The following is a 12500-nucleotide window of genomic DNA, read 5'->3' as shown; positions in this document are numbered from 1 at the left end:
CACAATGATATCCATTAGGCAGCTGATGTGGCAATTTCTCCAGTCATGATGTTAAATTGGATTTCGTGCTGTAGTTATGTCTCTGTGCTTTATTTGTATATTGCTTGATTTTTCTTTGGTGTGCTTTACAAAGATTATACAGATTCTGATCCTAAGTGGAGTTAGTATTAGGGTTAGACATAATTGTTGTTCATACAATCTGTTATTCGTTATAGTTAAGCTTGGTCCAATTTCTGTCAGAAGGTGAATATAAAGCTTTTATATGTGTGTGTATGTGTATATATATATATATATATATATATATACACATACACATGCACACACACACTCATACTCACACACAGAGTGCATGTGCACAAAGGATGGGAGTTATTTAGGCTATAAAAAGATTATTGTACATTAAGTGAAAGATACAATTAACTTTCTCTTCATTCTCTTCCACTGTTAACTTCTGCTGGTCTCAAGTTCTGTTTGATTGCAACTGTAATTTGAATGTTCTAGAAATCAGTGATACTTGAGAGATTTAAAGTGATGTGGTACTTCAGAGATTGTGTTGCGAATCTCTTTGTATCCCACACTCTTATCTGCAGCTTTTTAAACGTTTCCTCGTCTTTCTCTTTAATCGATCACATTGTACCACCACCATCACCACCACTAGAACTATGTAAGAAACATAATGTTAGCAAATGTTATAATGTTGATGTGGGAATGTGCATGGGGAAAAATAGCGAGTGATAATTGGAGGTGTTCATGTGTGTGTGTGTGTGTGTGTGTGTGTGTGTGTGGCTGTGAATCTCTCTTTGTACCTATACCTTACTGTGTGTGTGTGTGTGTGTGTATGTGCATATGCTTGTGTGTGTACCAATGTATGCATGTACATGTGCCAGTGTGTGTGTGCATGTCTGTGTCTGTCTATGTATGTATGTATGTATGTATGTATGTATGTGTGGAGGTGTATTTGTGTGTCTGTGTGTGTTTGTATCTGTCTGTTTGTGTGTCAATGTTTGTTTAATTGCTACTACTGTCTTTGAAAAGCTCCCATCATCCTGATTTGAGCAGGTCTATAACATAAAAGTACTTCATATATCAATACTTTGTATATGTAGAGATATGCAATAGCCAATGTGTTGGTCTGGGTCAGACTTTGTTGTCCAGTTAGTGTTTTATCTGTAGATGTCCCCTCTCCATTGCTGTTCGATGATTTACAATTAAAAACAACATGGTTGTCCACAACCGACTTTATATACACACACACATATATATATCTACACACACACACACACACACACACACACACACACACACACACACACATATATATATGTATTTTCATTATTGTTTAATGTCCGTTTTCCATGTTATGGATCCAAGGATCCAACTGTAGGAAGATTGTAAGCTTCAAGCAGTCCATGGCAGGAATAGAAAAGAAAAAGTGGACCATGTATTTTATTTATTTATTTATTTATTTATGTGTTTCAGCCAAGTGGCTGCGGTCATGCTGGTGCACCCAGGAACAATAAAAAATTTATTGGCTTTGAGGGTTACACACTTTTCCCCCATATTAAAGTTATGAGGAACTTGATAAACTGAAGATTTCTTTATAGCTCACGGTTTGCAACTAGAGTTTCTATGAATGCAATGTAATTTTTTCAAATTAAATCTATGATATGTTAACTTGGGATTTCCAAATGTATGTATATATATATATGTATATGTATATAAAATTTAGATTCAAAATTGAATGTGGCACTTAAGTTTAGGCACCAGAATATAGTTTGGTATTATTCAAACAATTCCAAAAACAAGATGATCAAAAATAAAAAAAAAGCAACACGGATTTTCAAGGTTATTGCCATACGCACGTTTCATGCTACTCCATTTATTCAAGTAATGCAAGCATTACATTAAATGTAAAATGCAGAGTAATCTTCAGCTGCAGAAGGATACAGAAAATTTACTGAAAATTTAATTTCAGCAGAATGGACACATTACTGTTGTGACAACATTTAAAACAATCTAAGTGAGGAAGAAGAATACAAAAAAACCATCTTGACATAGCCAAGGCTAGCAGGCTAGTAATTAATTCTAGGTAGAATTCTAACTGTCCCTGATTTTATTTGTTTCTTATCCAGTGATTTAAAGCTTAAGGGGGCAACCAGGCTTTCCCTTATAAGAAAAGGGAAGGGTAAACATTATGGTTATAAAGATTCCTCTGGTCATAGAGGCAACACAATTTTAGGTTGGGTTTTTTTTACTACTATCATAATGTAGGGGAAATTTAACATTAAGCATCTAGGTCAACAGGGCTTTTTCTTTAGTCTGAATAATGTATCAGTATTGTTTTACATATACTAAGTATGGAAACTTATAGATATCAATATTAGCTAATGTATATTTAGCTAATATTGATACGGAATGCTGTTATTGGATAATCATTTGATGTCGCCTGATCGAATTAATTATTCTTTTATTAGCATTCTCGGATTTATAATTTTGAAAAATTGTGCTGATGAAGGATATATGTTTGGGTAAATATATTTTTACACCTCATTGATCTAGAAACACGTCTCTCAATTAATCAAGGTTGGGTAGATTCGTTATTTTTTTCCTTTTTTTTTGCCTTTGTAGTTTGTGAGTATTGCTGTTTTTGGGAGTCATATAAATATGTATATATATATGTATATATATATGTGTATATGGCGTTAGGAAGGGCATCCAGCTGTAGAAACTCTGCCAAATTAGACTGGAGCCTGGTGTTGCCATCCGGTTTCACCAGTCCTCAGTCAAATCGTCCAACCCATGCTAGCATGGAAAGCGGACGTTAAACGATGATGATGATGATGATATATGTATATGTATATATATATATATATATATATATATATGTGTGTGTGTATATATATGTGTGTGTATATATGTGTATATATATGTTTTTGATTTTGTCGACTACACAGTATAGTAGGGTCAGTTGGGGTCTGTGAGAAAAACAACACCATGATGCAATTTACTCTGCCAGAAATTTGGAAACAACATGCTGTACTCCTTGGCATTTGCACTGGAAGTTCCAATATGAACATTTCAGAGTGTTTGGGTGTCAATCTGAGGACATGTACTGAGAATGATAAAAATCAAACATCCAGTCAACATCATGGTGTTTGGAGTGATCACTAGTGATGCCTCCATTCATCTTCCTACACAGCCTCAGACTCAGCACAAAGGCTTATATTAAGTGCCTGGATGAGGTAGTGCTGCCCTGGGTTAAGAGGATTGCTGCTGGAAGACCCTATGTCTGGCAACAGGACTCTGCATCATACCACACAAGCAGGAGACAGTCATGGCTGTCAGATAATTTCTGCGATGACATCACCACCAACTCCCTAGACTGCAACCCCCTTGATTATTATGTATGGGATGCAGTTGAGCGAGAGACTGACAAAACTCTTTGTAACACCAAAGATAAACTGAAGGTGAGGATTATGGCAGCATTCACCAACTTAAACAAGAAGGTCATCCAGAAGAGTTGCAGGAAATTCTCAAGTTGTCTGGAGGCTGTGGTTGAAGCCAATGGCAGTTTTAATTGAATGAATTTACTCTTTAGTATCTCGTGATATTTTTATGTGATTTTGGTAAATATATCTGCCAGTGTTATTTTCATTTTTGTATAATTTAGACAGTTTATTCACTGCACCCTGTATGTGTATATATATATATATATATATATATATATATATATATATATATATATATATATAATATATATAATATATATATATATATATATATAATATATATATATATATATATATAATATTGGAAATGGGCTGTGCGTGAGAAGACCCGGCAAGCCAAGTAAGATCGTTGCCAGTGCCCCTGGACTGGTTCTTGTGCGGGTGGCACATGAGATGCACCATTTTGAGTGTGGCCGTTGCCAGTACCGCCTGACTGGCTCCTGTAGGATTTTCGAGCGAGATCGTTGCCAGTGCCCCTGGACTGGCTTGTGCGGGTGGCACATAAAAGACACCATTTCGAGCGTGGCCGTTTTCGTGCGGGTGACACGTAAAAGCACCCACTACACTCTCTGAGTGGTTGGCGTTAGGAAGGGCATCCAGCTGTAGAAACTCTGCCAAATCAGACTGGAGCCTGGTGTTGCCATCCGGTTTCACCAGTCCTCAGTCAAATCGTCCAACCCATGCTAGCATGGAAAGCGGACGTTAAACGATGATGATGATGATGATGATGATGATATAATATATATGTGTGTGTGCGTATGTCAAGGTGTGATGTGTGTGTGTATCTTATGAATGTTTATATTCTTCTTCCTTGCATAAAGTATGGTGATACTTGTTGACACCCCCCTGCTAACAAATTGTCCTGTAAATTTTGCTGGTGAGTGGAATAAAAGTCATTTATTGAAAACAAACAAGTAAAGGTTTGTGACAGAAAAAGCATCCAGCTGTAAAACAATGTCAATACTAGCATAGGAAAATGTGATAGCCACAAGTTTGTTCAGTAATACTCTTTTGCTTGCTGCCTGTAGCATTTTACTTCGTCCATTTACCTAACAGCCTGTCAGTGACTATTCCCGGAGCCTTCTTTCTCCACAATTTGGTCATAGTGACATGAAAACTGCTATATGTGTCAATAAAAATTTATATGTAGTTGTTAAAAATAGTGTCAAAAGTCTACCTGAAATGATATCCAAACTTCTTAAAAGAAAAGAACAAAACTGTACCTGGGGAAGTGAAAATATTGGTGGGTTAGTTATTACAGGTGCACTTTCAACCATAAGTCCGTTGAGTCAATTCTGATCTGGTGGCTAAACAAAAAGGTTGATTTTGGTAATCATCTATTAATGGACATCTAATTGTGAAAATTGAATTAGTTGATGGTTAATGTCAGTTAGAAGAGTAATTAGAAGAAGTGGTGCTGATATAATGAGAATAAATGGAGAGAAAATATCTTCATGAGTTTTCTAACTTTTCCCTCTTTTCCTTGTCTCTGTTTTTATTACACCAACAATTTATTTAATCCTTTCATTACTATATTTCAAATCAGTAGACTTCTGTGTTTCATTTAATTGATGAAATAATTAAAAATTTAGAGGGCTTTAGTAAAATATCTGTTAAATATTTGTATCATCGGTATTAATTAAATGAAAACCTAAAATATCATTAATGTTATAGGGCTTTGAGTGACAGTTTAATTTGAATATAAACATTTTAGTATATGTGTGATTTCAAGTGGGTTGATATTAGGAGTTAAATGTAAACATGTTATTGTAAAATGTTAAGCAGATAAAGAAATGAAGTCTTTTAATGTTTTCTTTACTCTGTCCTTCAAGTGTGTGGAGGCGCAATGGCCCAGTGGTTGGGCAGCGGACTCGTGGTCATAGGATCGCGGTTTCGATTCCTAGACCGGGCATTGTGAGTGTTTATTGAGCGAAAACACCTAAAGCTCCAGGAGGCTCCGGCAGGGGATGGTGGCGAACCCTGCTGTACTCTTTGACCACAACTTTCTCTTACTTCTTGTTTTTGTTGTGCCTGTAATTCAAAGGGTCAGCCTTGTCACACTGTGTCACGCTGAATATTCCCGAGAACTACGTTAAGGGTACATGTGTCTGTGGAGTGCTCAGCCACCTGCACGTTAATTTCACGAGCAGGCTGTTCCGTTGATCGGATCAACTGGAACCCTCGACATCGTAAGCGACGGAGTGCCAACAACAACCTTCAAGTGTAACGGCTTGTAAGAAAGAGGAAGAATACTGCCTTTCTTCCTCTTTTTATTAATCCTTTAGCATTTAAACTAGTCATATCCACCCAAATATTCTATCTGCTTTGCATTCAAACAGGTCAAATCCAGCTTCTCACACAAACTCTACAATGTTATTCTAAAAATAAACAATTGCATCTTCAAAATGTCTAAACTACAATATAAAGCATAATTAATTCAAAACAATGTGAATGAACAAGCATTACATTTGAAAGTGTTATCTTAAAGCTAAAGGGTCAAATTACTAAACAACAAATGAGGAGATTAAGGGACCTAATAACAAACCCAGACACATTGTCTGGGTTAGCCCTTGTACAGAGATCAGGGAAAAATATATTCTAAAACTAAAGTGAAGCTCCACGCATTGAGAATATTTAAATATTATTAATGAACCTGTAAGGCGGTAAACTGTGGAGGCGCGTGGCTTAGTGGTTAGGGTGTCAGCATCATGATTGTAAGATTGTGGTTTCGATTCCTGGACCGGGCGATGCGTCGTGTTCTTGAGCAAATCACTTCATTTCACGTTGCTCCAGTCCACTCAGCTGGCAAAAATGAGTAACGTTGTGATGGACTGGCATCCCATCCAGTTGGGGAACACATACGCCATTGAAACCGGGAAACCGGACCCATGAGCCTGGCTAGGCTTTAAAAGGGTGCATTTATTTATTTATTTATTAAGGCGGTAAACTGGCAGAATCGTTAGCATGCTGAGCGAAATGCTTAGTAGCATTTTGTCCGTCTTTACATTCTGAGTTTGCTTTTCATCGTTTCAGGGTTGTTAAAATAAGTACCAGTTAAGCACTGGGGTTAATTTAACCCTTTAGTATTCAGATTAATTTAGCTAACAAAAAATGCTTAATCCACATATTTTAAAAATTAATCCTGTATCTTGTAGCTTCAAGGTTTTGAAGAGGTGTTTGTTTATTTTTAGAATGACATTGTAGGGTAGGTGCAAAAGGCTGGATCTGACCAGTTTGAACATAAAAAGAGGGAGAATATTTGGACTGGATATGGCTGGTTTAAATGCTAATAGGTTAATCAACTTAACTCTTCTCCTAAAATTGCTGGCCTTGTGCCAAAATTTGAAACCAATGTTATTGATGAACCTAAGATGCACATTGCTTGAATGTTAATGATGTTTTGTCTCATCAGATCATTAACCATGAAACTGGTACGATTACCTGTCTACCTATTTCATGAGGGTCAGCAGAAATGTTGATTTGAATGCTTTCATTGGGCATGTAAAAATGTTCATGATATTCTTTGTGAGAACTGTTTGGTTTTTGATGTATTTATGTTTGTGAAATATGTATTCTATATTTGAAATATGAGTACTGTATTTGAAACACCTGAACTCATCATCACTTCGGCGTTCACTTTCCCATGTTTGTATGGGTCAGATGGAATTCATTGAGGCAGATTTTCTACAGCCAGATGACCTTCCTGTTACCAACCCTCATCTATGTCCAAACAAATTTTTTCCCTATGGCCAGTCATATTTTCACTGAAGAAGTGAACGAACAACACCACTTGTATGTCAGGGATGCTTGCTTACAACTACAGTGCAATGTTAAGACTAACTGACACAAACATACCCCCCACCCCACACAGTTTCTTTCAGTTTCATCTATCACACTCAATCAAGGCTTTGGTGGGATTAGGGCTATAGTAGGCATTTGCCCAAGGTGCCATGTAGTGGGACTGAACTTGAAACTATGTAGTTGGGAAGCAGACATAACCATACGACCATGCCTTTAAAATATGCATACTTCGTTTGGAATGGCTGTACCATATTTGAAATATATATTCTGTATCTGAAATAAATATGCACGCTATATTTGAAATATGCTTAGTATATTTGAAAAGAAAAAGACATTTAAAATATAAAGCATATTGAGGCTAGGTGTTGGCAAGGCTGTATGGTAAGAAGTTTGCTTTCAAACTATATGGTCTTGGGTTCACTCCTACTGCATGGTACCTGGAGCTAGTGTCTTCTACTATAACTCAAAGCCTATCAAAGCCTTGTGAGTGGATTTGGTAGATGAAAACTGAAAGAATCCCTTCATATACATAAAGATACATGTGTGTGTGTATTACTGTCTCTTTGTCTTGACTTCACGTGATAGTTGTAAATGAATGTCACCATCATGCAAGCAGTGTTTCCAATCTTACATGAAAACATGTCTTACTTGGACAAAGTTTAGGGTTGACAACAAGAAGGTCACCTGGCTTGGGAAAATCCACCTTCACAAATTCCATCTGACCCTTGTAAGCATGGAAAAGTGAATGTTAAATGATGATGATAATGATGGCAACATCTAAGATATGCGTGCTGTATTTGAAATCTGCATGTGTTCTATTTGAAATATGCCTGTGTTCTATTTGAAGTATGTTCTGTTTGAAATATGTGTGTGCTGTATTTGACATATGTATTATATATTTTGAATATGTTGGTTGTTGAAGCATATTTATTTTCACTGCAGTCTATATAGTATTGGTTAAAGCAACTCTACGACTTCTGTATCATTATTACAACATTAACTGAACATTGCATTGAATGTGATAAGTATAGTAATTTTAGTCAATTTTCCTCTTTTATACAATATACTTAACTAAAGAAAAAAAAGAAGAGAAATGATAGTTTCCTTTGCTGTTTCATTGAGAAGTTGTTAGTGTTAAGTGCATCTTCCATTTACATTGCATTATTACATCAGTACGGTCACCTCTGTTACATACGCTGGTGGATGCTTTTGATATCCAGTCACCTTGTTAACTCATTTTGGATCAAATCTAATTCCTAGAATTTGAGGAGATTAACAGTAGTATGCATTAGCGAGAATCAATTTGGTGTATAAAGCTGCAAGTGGCATTATGATGATAGCGTTGTGAAGAAAAGAAATGATGCAAGCTTTCAAGTTGGATCATTATTCGTTGTAGTGGGTTGTCATGGGTGCTCGACCAAAGCTCATCAACTTTACTTACATTGTACATCCAAAACTCATTTTGCTGTAGATGCTGTGTGGGTGATTGGTTAAGGAATTTTGGGTTCAGCTCCACAGTATGGCATCTTGGGCAGATGTCATTTTCTATTACTTCAGGTCAACTCATTCCCAGTGAGTGAAATTGGATAGATGGAAACTGTACAGAAGCCTGTCAGGTGGATTGCACTTGTATTTCAAATGGGCAACCCTGTCTTGCACTATTTCTTGCTCGTTTCTCCTGAGAATTATATTGAATATATATATATGACTTCCATCATTGTATGACAGATTTTTCTGAAAATTCTTCATCAGTTTAACTCCTGGATTATGTGTGAGGCACTTGACCACGTGCACAATGTGCCTGCCTGCACGTGAGGTGTCTGCTTACATGCGAGGTGTCTGCTTACTTGGTCTTTTGCTCTCACTGCTATACTGGCCTGTATTGTCCTGAGCTGAATAAAATTTGTTGAAAAAAACCACAATAATTATGCACCAATCCAATATATATATATATGTATATATATATAGGCCACCCCGTCTACATGTAAACAGTCTGTTAAAGTCTGTCATACCGGCCATGATGAAATACCACAAGGTATAGAAAATACGTATTCGCCTTTATATATTTAATCCTTTATATTGAACACTCAATATTTCATCTATTCAATAAGACATATCCCATATATTCAATAAGACATTCAATACTTTATTTCATAGTACCATCCATTTTTATTTTATATTATATATTGTATATTATATTATATATTGTATATTATATTATATATTGTATATTCCATATTCTATATCCCACATTGGTTTTGCAGGAATATAAATAAAACATAAAAAAACAGACAGTGTTGGAACTCTTTTAAACAAAATAATATATTCCTCTATACACAATCATACAAAACCCCTTCTTTTGTATTTATTTTTACTCGCGCACACACACACACACACACACACACACACATATATGTACATATGTATACATGAATTAAATCTGCTAAAATTATGAAGTAACTCCAAGCCCTAAGAATCAACTGTTGGACTTGTAATGCCTTTTCCTCTCTAATTCTTTGAGTCTCTTTAATGTAAGTCTGCTCTGTTTATATATATATATATATATATATATATATATATATATATATATATATATATATATATACATATATACATATATACTTTATTCTTTTCATCTGAAAATTTTAAGCTTGCCTTCTCTTTTTACACATATACATATATATTTTGTACATTTAGACCTAACGTCTTTATCTGTTTATTTGAATTTCTCTCTCTGTCATATATATATACACTGTGTTTGTGTATCTGTTAACACATCTTCACTAGTGATCTGTATTCCTACACATTATAGTTATATACATTTGGGTAACCTGGATAATTACCAGGGATGCTGTGCATCACTGGTAATGAGATATCAACTGATGACCCTTGCAACTGGTAGGTCAGCATCCTAATGGCCTTCAGTTGTGACTCTTGTGTTAAATTCGCTGAGAAACAAAGTAATGTTCTGAAGCAATGATATTCAGTTAAAAAGTACAGGACCTGTCAAATAAAAGCCTACTATTTAATCACTTCCCTTACTTGCTAAGAGGGGTTCACAACTAACTCAAGTGCGCCACTTAAAACAAGAAAAATGTATTTTAAGTTTCACTGTTGATGTCGATTTACTTCTAATAATTTAGTCCACGATGATAACAGAAACAGTTGGTATCTAATTTCAAGTTACTTATGAAGGATTAGAGTTGAGAAGACTTGTGTTACTGAGTACAGTTCCATTGACACAGTGTGCAGCAGTTTCACAGATGGGTGTTACCAGGAAATTTCTTGGTGCCAAACTATATGTTGCATAAAGACAAGTAGAGGTCACCTTACCACTTGGGTTGCCAAATAGAATTTTACTGAATTTGATCTTGGCACTTGAAGTGGATGATTTTCTCAAGAGGCACAGCACTGTCATCGTCTCTTGCAAACAGTGTTAAAATAAGATTCTCTCTCTATCTCTCACGCACACACACACACACACACACTATGAGTGTATGAGGTTAACTTGTTCAACCCTTTAGCATTCAGATTACTCTATCAAATATAATGCTTATCTATTCGCATTCTTTTGAATTAATCGTACCTTAGCTCAGCTTTGAAATTTCAATGATGTGTTTGTATATTTTTTAGAATGACTCTGTAGGGTAGGTGTGAGATGTTGGATCTGGATGGCATGAACATGAAACAGGTAGAATATTTTGACTGGATATGACCTGTTTAAATACTAAAGGGTTAAATCTTGGTTCTGTGTGTGTAGTGAGTAAGAGAGAGAGAGAGAGAGATAGAGATAGAGAGGAAGATCTGTTTTTGTGACTGGAATTCTTTCTCTAACTCTGACAAACCGGGTCACCTTCATACTTGGACTTGAATTTCTTTGTTATTGAACAACTCAGACAAATATAGGCATATCAATTATCATACAACATAAAATTCTTGAGTTATTAAAACTATCTCCACCTAGAGCATGACTCATAATTATCAAGTGACTATTAAGACCAGCAGGGGCAGGCACATGGTTCAGTGGTTAGACTGTCAGGCTCACAATCATCAGGTTGTAAGTTCGATTCCCAGACTGGACTGTGTGTTGTGTTCTTGAGCAAAACACTTTATTTCATGTTCCTTTAGTTCACTCAGTTGCAGAAATGAGTTGTGATGTCATTGGTGCCAAGCTGTATCGGCCTTTGCCTTTCCCTTGGATAACATTGGTGGTGTGGAGAGAGGAGAGGCTGATATGCATGGGTGACTGCTGGTCTTCCATAAACAACCTTGCCTGGATTGTGCTCTGGAGGGTAACTTTCTAGGTGCAATCTCATGGTCATTGATGACCATAGGGGTTCTTTACCCTTTATTAAGACTAGATCTACTTAAGAAGGGGAGATAATCTCAGGAATCAAGAATTTCTCCAAAACTGATATGCCATTAAGAAAAAAATATGTATAACTATATGAAACTAAGTTACAGTCTTGACGGACACATATCTGTGTTACATTCCTTATTGAATTCAATGGTAACTCTCACCTTGTTAATAACTCTACTGTACATGATTTCATAGCTTTCACAAGCTATTCGTCTACACCCACTTTTCTTTGCAGCTACAAGACTAAAACTTTGGTGTAGATCAGTGGGCCCATGTAAGATTTTTGGGGGCCCACTCAAGCAAAATAGTAAATTGGGGATCCACAGTCGTATTTAAAGAATCCATTATAAAAAAAAATTTGCTTTAAAAGCTTTTATTGCAAGAAACAGTTTGGTTTCTTTCTCTAACATTTTACATAGTTCAACCTACATGAGTTAATATGTGAAAAACCCTGTATGTGTGTATATGAACCATGATGTGTGTGTGTGTGTGTGTGTGTGAAGGCACATGGCTCAGTGGTGAGAGCATTGGGCTCACAATCATCAGGTAGTGAGTTCAATTCCTGGACCAGGCTGTGTGTTGTGTTCTTGAACAAGACACTTTATTTCACATTGCTCCAGTTCACTCAGCTGTAGAAATGTGTTGTGACATTACTGGTGCTAAGCCATATCAGCCTTTACCTTTCCCTTAGACACCATTGCCCGAACATGTATCTTGGAGGGTAACTTTCTAGGTATAATCCCATGATCATTCATGACCAAATGGGGTCTTTGCCCTTTATATATATCATCATCATCACCGTTTAACGTCCGCTTTCCATGCTAGCATGG

At 36.2% G+C, this 12500-nt stretch overlaps 1 protein-coding gene across 1 annotated transcript in view; it reads left to right on the top strand.

The window, feature by feature from the left end:
* Window positions 1-12500, top strand: part of LOC106882252 (tetraspanin-5) — a 150812-nt gene that overhangs the window by 102421 nt on the left and 35891 nt on the right. The window lies entirely within an intron of this gene.

Source organism: Octopus bimaculoides, chromosome 5, assembly GCF_046866305.1.
Source record: "Octopus bimaculoides isolate indiv1 chromosome 5, ASM4686630v1, whole genome shotgun sequence".
Classification (NCBI taxonomy): Eukaryota; Metazoa; Mollusca; class Cephalopoda; order Octopoda; family Octopodidae; genus Octopus; species Octopus bimaculoides.
The sequence above is the reverse complement of the archived record's forward strand: the minus strand, read 5'-3'. Positions and strand labels throughout refer to the sequence as shown.